Here is a 10000-nt window from a genome sequence, read left to right as displayed (position 1 = left end):
ACATCTCTCTTCTCTATCATGCTCTCCCTCCCTCCTTCTCTTTCAGAAACCTTTGCCCTATCACTCCTCTCCACCCCAACTATCTCCCTCCCTCATTCTCTCCCTTTCCTCCCCTCCTCCTCCTCCTCCTCCTCCTCCTCCCTCCCTCCTTCTCTTTCAGAAACCTTCGCCCTATCACTCCTCTCCAACTACCTCTCTCCCTCACTTTCTCCCCTCCTCCTCCCCCCTCCCTCCCTCCCACCCTCCTTCTCTTTCAGAAACCTTCACCCTATCACTCTTCTCCACCCCAACTATCTCCCTCCCTTCTCCTTCCCTCCCCTTCCGTATCCCCTCCTCCCTCCCTGCCTTCCTCCCCTCTTGTATCCCTCCTCCCTCCCTTCTTCCTTCCTCCCCTTCCTGTATCCCCTCCTCCCTCCCTTCCCTCTCCTCCTCTGAGTGTTGCAGCTGACGCGTAGAGCATCATGAGGTGGAACAAGACAGAGGGAAGAGAGAAGGGAAGGAGAGAGGGGAGAGAGAAGGGGAGAGGGAAGAGAGGAGGGAAGGGCTGCTTTTGGAGATGGGAATGAGGGATATCCCTCTCGCTGTCTGTCTTCCACTGGTTTTTCCTCTCTCTCTCTCTCTCTCTCTCTCTCTATCCCTCCATCTCTCTGCTTCTCTCTCTCCATCCCTCCATCTCTCTGTTTCTCTCTCTCTCTCCATTTCTCTCTTACATCCCTCTCTCTCTCTGACTTGCATGCAGGCTCTGTAGGTGGAGCAACGTTACATCTATTACTGATTTTGACTGATTCTGTCTAGGGGGGTCAGGTGTGTGTGTGTGTGTATTACCCCTGTGTGATGTGTATAGACTATAGGTTGTTGACATTGTGCTGCCTTCCACTTTTGGCTGTTGGTGACAATGTCTGAACCACTCGTCTGGTGTGCGTCTGGTGTACGTCAGGTGTGCGTCAGGTGTGTGTACGTGCAGGTGTGTGTGTAGCACACCTGTTGGGTGGTCTGCTGTACTACCTGGGTGGAGACTCCTGTCTGAACCACTACTACTGGAGGACTGGAGTCTGATATACTGTCACTAGAATGGAGAGAGCCATCTATGGAGAGAGAGAAGGAGAGAGGAGGAGATGGAGAGAGGGAGGGAGGAGAGAGAGACAGACAGATGGAGAAAGAAAAGAGAGAAACAGAGACAGAGACAGACACAGAGAGAGGGGGAGACGAGAGAGACGAGATGAGCGAGAGAGAAAGATAGAGTAGCAGGAAGAGAGGACAGAGGAAGAGAGAGAAAGAGAGTAGCAGGAAGAGAGGACAGAGGAAGAGAGAGAAAGAGAGTAGCAGGAAGAGAGGACAGAGGAAGAGAGAGAAAGAGAGTAGCAGGAAGAGAGGACGGAGGAGAGAGAAAGAGAGTAGCAGGAAGAGAGGACGGAGGAGAGAGAAAGAGAGTAGCAGGAAGAGAGGACGGAGGAAGAGAGAAAGAGAGTAGCAGGAAGAGAGGATGGAGGAAGAGAGAAAGAGAGTAGCAGGAGGAAGAGGAAGAGAGAGAAAGAGAGTAGCAGGAAGAGAGGACAGAGGAGAGAGAAAGAGAGTAGCAGGAAGAGAGGACGGAGGAAGAGAGAAAGAGAGTAGCAGGAAGAGAGGACGGAGGAGAGAGAAAGAGAGTAGCAGGAAGAGAGGACGGAGGAAGAGAGAAAGAGAGTAGCAGGAAGAGAGGATGGAGGAAGAGAGAGAAAGAGAGTAGCAGGAGGAAGAGGAAGAGAGAGAAAGAGAGTAGCAGGAAGAGAGGACAGAGGAAGAGAGAGAAAGAGAGTAGCAGGAAGAGAGGACGGAGGAAGAGAGAGAAAGAGAGTAGCAGGAGGAAGAGGAAGAGAGAGAAAGAGAGTAGCAGGAGGAAGAGGAAGAGAGAGAAAGAGAGTAGCAGGAAGAGAGAGAAAGAGAGTAGCAGGAGGAAGAGAGGATGAGGAAGAGAGAGAAAGAGAGTAGCAGGAGGAAGAGAGGATGAGGAAGAGAGAGAAAGAGAGTAGCAGGAAGAGAGGACGGAGGAAGAGAGAGAAAGAGAGTAGCAGGAGGAAGAGAGGACAGAGGAAGAGAGAGAAAGAGAGTAGCAGGAAGAGAGGACGGAGGAGAGAGAAAGAGAGTAGCAGGAAGAGAGGATGGAGGAAGAGAGAAAGAGAGTAGCAGGAAGAGAGGATGGAGGAAGAGAGAGAAAGAGAGTAGCAGGAGGAAGAGGAAGAGAGAGAAAGAGAGTAGCAGGAAGAGAGGACAGAGGAAGAGAGAGAAAGAGAGTAGCAGGAAGAGAGGACGGAGGAAGAGAGAGAAAGAGAGTAGCAGGAGGAAGAGGAAGAGAGAGAAAGAGAGTAGCAGGAAGAGAGGACAGAGGAAGAGAGAGAAAGAGAGTAGCAGGAAGAGAGGACGGAGGAAGAGAGAGAAAGAGAGTAGCAGGAGGAAGAGAGGATGAGGAAGAGAGAGAAAGAGAGTAGCAGGAGGAAGAGAGGACAGAGGAAGAGACAGAAAGAGAGTAGCAGGAGGAAGAGAGAGAAAGTGAGTAGCAGGAGGAAGAGAGGACAGAGGAAGAGAGAGAAAGAGAGTAGCAGGAAGAGAGGACGGAGGAAGAGAGAGAAAGAGAGTAGCAGGAGGAAGAGAGGATGAGGAAGAGAGAGAAAGAGAGTAGCAGGAAGAGAGGACGGATGGGAGGAAGATAAACAACATGAGATTATGTTTACAACTTCATCAAATATCAAATCATCAACAACATCCACATAATAAACCAGTACTCACGATACTCTGTCTCCACACTATAACAGCAGTTACTGTAGAACATAGCTCTTAGGACAGACGAGAGAGAGATGGAGAGAGGACGATACTGTCTCCACACTGTAACAGCAGTTACTGTAGAACATAGCTCTTAGGACAGACGAGAGAGAGATGGAGAGAGGACGATACTCTGTCTCCACACTGTAACAGCATAACAGCAGTTACTGTAGAACATAGCTCTTAGGACAGACGAGAGAGATGGAGAGAGGACGATACTGTCTCCACACTGTAACAGCAGTTACTGTAGAACACAGCTCTTAGGACAGACGAGAGAGATGGAGAGAGGACAGAGGGCTGGCCATCTCTCCAGCCTTATATATGAGGCAGGCAGAGGGAGGCCTTGGACAGCTAATCTCCCTAGATGGAGGGAACAATCCCCCCATCATATAAACACAGGTATCAGGTGAGGAGAGAGAGGGAGGGGGTGGAGGGAAGAGAGGGAGGGGTGGAGGGAAGAGAGGGAGGGGGTGGAGGGAAGAGAGGGAGGGGAGGGAAGAGAGGGAGGGGGTGGAGGGAAGAGAGGGAGGGGTGGAGGGAAGAGAGGGAGGGGTGGAGGGAAAGAGGGAGGGGTGGAGGGAAGAGAGGGAGGGGGTGGAGGGAAGAGAGGGAGGGAGGGAGAGAGGGAGGGGTGGAGGGAAAGAGGGAGGGGTGGAGGGAAGAGAGGGAGAGTGGACAGAGATAGATGTTGACTTTTGTGATTTATTACTGCTCATATAGTATGATGATCCATTCAATGTTATTGTTTATTATCTACTTCACTTGCTTTAGCAATGTTAACATATGTTTCCCATGACAATAAAGACCCTTGAATTAAATTGAGACAGAGACAGAGACAGACAGACACAGACAGAGACTCTACAGACACAGACAGACAGAGACACAGACAGAGACACAGACAGAGACACAGACAGAGACACAGACAGGCAGACAGATCTGTCTCTCGCTCCAGTGTGTGTGTCTGTGGTGTGAGTGGAGCAGGCCAGGCCTCACTAGTGTTACCTGATACTAACAACCTGCCAGGCTAGCAGGTTAGATGCTGCTGGTAATCTACTAATAGACACCATGCAAATAAACTACACACAACACACAGTATGGCTGGTCAACTAGTCTGGCAGCTTTACAGTGGGACTACAATGGAAATACATTGTTTAAATGTTACAGAGCTGTCCTCAGTGATTTTAAATGCAGTGTATATCCACATGTTACAGAGCTGTCCTCAGTGATTTTAAATGTAGTGTATATCCACATGTTACAGAGCTGTCCTCAATGATTTTAAATGCAGTGTATATCCACGTTACAGAGCTGTCCTCAATGATTTTAAATGCAGTGTATATCCACATGTTACAGAGCTGTCCTCAATGATTTTAAATGTAGTGAAAACTACATGTTACAGAGCTGTCCTCAATGATTTTAAATGTAGTGTATATCCACATGTGGTGGAATTGTGTTTTTAAATTATTATTATTTATTTTTTTGTGAATTTTAACCCGGACGACGCTAGGCCGGACGTCCCGGTCGCGGCCGGTTACGACAGAGCCTGGGCCGAACCCTCCCTAACCCGGACGACGCTAGGCCAACTGTGCGTCGCCCCACGGACCTCCCGGTCGCGGCCGGTTACGACAGAGCCTGGGCCGAACCCCTCCTAACCCGGATGACGCTAGGCCACCGTGCGTCGCCCCCACGGACCTCCCGGTCGCGGCCGGTTACGACAGAGCCTGGGCTGAACCCTCCCTAACCCGGATGACGCTAGGCCAATCGTGCGTCGCCCCACGGACCTCCCGGTCGCGCCGGTTACGACAGAGCCTGGGCAGAACCCTCCCTAACCCGGATGACGCTAGGCCACCGTGCGCCGCCCCACGGACCTCCCGGTCGCGGCTGGTTACGACAGAGCCTGGGCCGAACCCTCCCTAACCCGGATGACGCTAGGCCAATCGTGCGTTGCCCCACGGACCTCCCGGTCGCGGCTGGTTACGACAGAGCCTGGGCCGAACCCTCCCTAACCCGGATGACGCTAGGCCAATCGTGCGTCGCCCCACGGACCTCCCGGTCGCGGCCGGTTACGACAGAGCCTGGGCTGAACCCAGAGTCTCTGGTGGCACAGCTGGCGCTGGATTATTATTATTTTTTAATCGTATACAAACGTCCTGTGTATATCTGTCCCAAAGACTGTTGGGTAGCGAACAGGCTTACTGATGGTAGGTAGTAGAAGTATCTCTCGTGGACAGAACTGAATCGAGCATCTATGTAATTAAGCAAGATTGTCGTTTCCAAGATTAGTAGCAGAAAGGTGTTGGCCACATGCCAGTATGTCCCTCCTACAGCCCAGCTAACGGTAGTCCTGCAGCTAACGGTAGTCCTGCAGCTAACGGTAGTCCTGCAGCTAACGGTAGTCCTGCAGCTAACGGTAGTCCTGCAGCTAACGGTAGTCCTGCAGCTAACGGTAGTCCTGCAGCTAATGGTAGTCCTGCAGCTAATGGTAGTCCTACAGCTAACGGTAGTCCTGCAGCTAACAGTAGTCCTGCGTGCCAGTATGTCCCTCCTACAGCCCAGCTAACGGTAGTCCTGCAGCTAACGGTAGTCCTGCAGCTAACGGTAGTCCTGCGTGCCAGTATGTCCCTCCTACAGCCCAGCTAACGGTAGTCCTGCAGCTAACGGTAGTCCTGCAGCTAACGGTAGTCCTGCGTGCCAGTATGTCCCTCCTACAGCCCAGCTAACGGTAGTCCTGCAGCTAACGGTAGTCCTGCAGCTAACGGTAGTCCTGCAGCTAATGGTAGTCCTACAGCTAACGGTAGTCCTGCAGCTAACAGTAGTCCTGCGTGCCAGTATGTCCCTCCTACAGCCCAGCTAACGGTAGTCCTGCAGCTAACGGTAGTCCTGCAGCTAACGGTAGTCCTGCGTGCCAGTATGTCCCTCCTACAGTCCAGCTAACGGTAGTCCTGCAGCTAACGGTAGTCCTGCAGCTAACGGTAGTCCTGCAGCTAACAGTAGTCCTGCGTGCCAGTATGTCCCTCCTACAGCCCAGCTAACGGTAGTCCTGCAGCTAACGGTAGTCCTGCAGCTAACGGTAGTCCTGCGTGCCAGTATGTCCCTCCTACAGCCCAGCTAACGGTAGTCCTGCAGCTAACGGTAGTCCTGCAGCTAACGGTAGTCCTGCAGCTAATGGTAGTCCTGCAGCTAATGGTAGTCCTACAGCTAACGGTAGTCCTGCAGCTAACGGTAGTCCTGCATGCCAGTATGTCCCTCCTACAGTCCAGCTAACGGTAGTCCTGCAGCTAACGGTAGTCCTGCAGCTAACGGTAGTCCTGCAGCTAACAGTAGTCCTGCGTGCCAGTATGTCCCTCCTACAGCCCAGCTAACGGTAGTCCTGCAGCTAACGGTAGTCCTGCAGCTAACGGTAGTCCTGCGTGCCAGTATGTCCCTCCTACAGCCCAGCTAACGGTAGTCCTGCAGCTAACGGTAGTCCTGCATGCCAGTATGTCCCTCCTACAGTCCAGCTAACGGTAGTCCTGCAGCTAACGTTCAAATCCCGCTGCGGCCACTTAAAAGGCCTCTGTTGTCAGTTACTTTGAATAAAAGTGGCTGCTAAATGCCCTAATGCAGGTTAAATTACAATGGTGCTTTAAGGTTTCCACTGGGTTAGTAAACCAACCATTAACCAACCTGGACCTCAAAGAACAGACCAACCATTAACCAACCTGGACCTCAGAGAGCAGACCAACCATTAACCAACCTGGACCTCAGAGAGCAGACAAACTATTAACCAACCTGGACCTCAGAGAGCTTGTCCTACAGGTCTGGTAGATAACCATGGTAACAGTCGTCAGGAGAGGAAGGTGTGGCTATGGTGGAATAGACATGTTTCATCATGTCAGCTACTCTCACCTGAGAGAGTGAGAGAGTGAGAATGCCTCACCTGTAACGGTCACTACGATGTACTGCGGTGTGGAACTCTGTCCGTTACTCTGCTGAACGGCAGAACTCTGGATCTCCGCGGTAACAAACGGAGTCTGAGAAGGAGTGGCAAGAACCACTGTCTTCTGGGCCTTGTGGGCGTGGCTTGAGCAGGAAGTTTGTCTTGTCCGGCTGTGGAGAAGATGGACACTGACTGGTTGAACTGGGTTGGCGTGGAGCGGAGGGCGTGGCTGATTGCGTTGCTATGGTGACAGCGTTGGCTGGGAGCCGGCTGGAGCTCTTCTGTGTAGCCTGGGGTCGCCATGACTACCGCCACGGCTGGACCAAGACCACCACTCTGGGGGAAGGACAAGGGAAAGAGTTGGTTATGACACACACACACACAATGTGTAGAATTGTGCCAACACACTTTCAAACCTTTTTCAACACACTTCAGGCCACCTCTTGTGAAAGCACACTGACAAAGGTGGACAGAAACCAGGGTGGAAGTGAGTATTTTGTCTGAGGCTGAGGCACACTAAGGTTCTTACTGTTGGATGCAAAAACCTACCCAAGTGTAGGTTTTTTTGTCCATAGCACTAAACAGCAGATTCAAATGATCAAAGCTTGATGATGAGTTGGGTACTTGAATCAGTTGTGTTGTTCTAGGGCCCAGGACTGAGTTTGGGAACCCCTGATCTAAAGCACTGAGGTGTGAACTCTGGCAAACTATTATCATAGTTATATACCATGAAATTATTGCATATAGACCCTTTAACTACATTCGATAATGAGAAGTTTCCACAAGTAGAATATACCACGTGAGGATTCCTGAACTGTGTCTCACACACACACACACACACACACACACACACACACACACACACACACACACACACACACACACACACACACACGTTCTGATAGCGACAGCACACAGGAAACGCACCTTGCTCCTTCTCTACAAGCATATCATATATTTTCTCCAGTTGCCATTGGTGTATGCTTCTAAATATTGCTTCTCCATTGGCGTCAGGTAATGTCAATCCCACCCATAGGCTCAACCCACCTTCCCCTCCCTGCGTGACAGCCACGGCGAGGACGGCAGAGCATGAGATCTGGCACACATTGCACAGTACGGGCATGACGATCACTTTTACTAGAGAAAACTTTTTCACAACTATAAAATAACAGTCAACATCATGACACATTCGTTTCTATGCTTCAGTTTACACACACTGGCACTTATGTCTGTTTTGCAATAAGATTTGAAAAAAAGTTCGAAAATCTAAAGTGATTTTCTAATCAAAAGTATCCGTGAACATGTGACAAGTATGCCTCGTTCACTAAGTTTAACAATTATTTTTCATGTTAAAAGCTTTGCGAACAAAACATTTCGAACAACTAAAAGTACAAGATTCTCATATTACAACACCCGCCATTTTGTATTCCTATAACAGATTTGACATCGTCATAACAACCGTCTGCATTTGGAAAGCCGTGAGCAACTAGCTGGGACCAGTGCTATTCCATCTCTGCCACGCTAGTGCCTTTTAACGCTAGATTAAAGCAATACAACGTTAAACAATTTAACAAAATTATTCAGACATAAACATCAGACGACGGTTTAATAAAGGTGTTGCTTATTCACCTCAAATTCCCACTGGAATATTCCTGGCTTTGGTGTTAAAGTTTGTTTCTTAATGATTCTGGTTGTTGTTGTTGATTCTCGTTGCTTGGTTCTTGTCGCCACGACTACCGTGACTATGGCGCCCTCGTCCTCACCCGGGCAACTGTTGCTACCCACCCGTCTTTATCCCGCCCTCTTCTTAACTTTGATTGATAATTTTGGTGTGATGTCACTCATTTGTTGTCATGTCATTGGAGCATGTATATGTCAATCATTTTTCATCAACCGATTGGCTGTCAATCTCTGTCTATCAATCACTTTCACTACCCACTAAAAGCAATAGGAAAACACCCCTGGTTCTCCCATTTCCTCGGGGTAATGGCTAGAATGGATCCAGCTTTTGTCAAATTAACGTCAGATTTGACTTTTCGTAGAAGGTTAGGAGAATTTACGCAGCAGGTTAGGAAAATTAACGTAGCAGGTTAGGATAATCAGGTTAAGGTTAGGAAAGGGATTAGGGTTAGCTAGAATGCAACAACAACAAAAAACTACTTTTAACGTTAATTTGACAAAAGTTGGTACCTTTCTAGCCATGGTTCTCATAGTGCTTGGATCGCTGTCAGTCAAATTATTCCAATCGCTTTACATTTACAATTTATCATATGCATTAGGGATCCGCGGATGTACTGCAGGGTTAGGGTTAGGGTTCGGGTTAGGAAAGATCTCAGAAAGATCTCAAAATATATTTAAAAAATATATAAAAATAATAAATAAAATGCACTGTAATTTATACTTTAAAAATGAAAAAAAAAAAATCTGCCTCGTGGTAAAATGTGTAGAATAGCAGGACATTATCCCATGCCAAAAGGAGACCTTTTTTTCCTCTGGCCCAAGACTTGATTGGTCCAGCCATGTAGCCCACTGCAGGAAGCAAACATCAGAGTACAACTCCTTGTAGGCTATTTTAATCACACTCGAGTTGTGTTTTAATTATTTGTTTATTTTTATTTTATTTAACCTTTATTTAACTAGGCAAGTCAGTTAATAAGAACAAATTATTATTTACAATGACAGCCTTCCCCGGCCAAAGAGGGGTCCCTGAAGAATTTGCTATTCCAAAAGGGATCCCTGGCCCCAAAACATGGAGAACCCCTGCAGTAAATCAAATATTATTGGTCACATACACGTGATTAGCAGATGCTATTGGTCACATACACGTGATTAGCAGATGCTATTGGTCACATACACGTGATTAGCAGATGCTATTGGTCACATACACGTGATTAGCAGAGCTATTGGTCACATACACGTGATTAGCAGATGCTATTGGTCACATACACGTGATTAGCAGATGCTGTTGGTCACATACACATGATTAGCAGATGTTGTTGGTCACATACACGTGATTAGCAGATGCTGTTGGTCACATACACGTGATTAGCAGATGCTATTGGTCACATACACGTGATTAGCAGATGCTATTGGTCACATACACATGATTAGCAGAGCTATTGGTCACATACACGTGATTAGCAGATGCTATTGGTCACATACACGTGATTAGCAGATGCTGTTGGTCACATACACACGATTAGCAGATGCTATTGGTCACATACACGCGATTAGCAGATGCTATTGGTCACATACACGTGATTAGCAGATGCTATTGGTCACATACAC

General features: G+C 48.6%; 1 pseudogene; it reads right to left on the bottom strand.

Moving 5' to 3' along the window:
* The window catches only part of LOC135530359 (MHC class II regulatory factor RFX1-like), a 34883-nt pseudogene extending 26409 nt beyond the window's left edge, over positions 1 to 8474 (bottom strand).
* Between the last annotated feature and the right edge of the window lie 1526 nt (positions 8475 to 10000).

Source organism: Oncorhynchus masou, unplaced genomic scaffold (genome assembly GCF_036934945.1).
Source record: "Oncorhynchus masou masou isolate Uvic2021 unplaced genomic scaffold, UVic_Omas_1.1 unplaced_scaffold_1324, whole genome shotgun sequence".
Lineage (NCBI taxonomy): Eukaryota > Metazoa > Chordata > Actinopteri > Salmoniformes > Salmonidae > Oncorhynchus > Oncorhynchus masou.
Note: the sequence above shows the minus strand (reverse complement) of the source record. Positions and strands in the feature narration are given on the sequence as shown.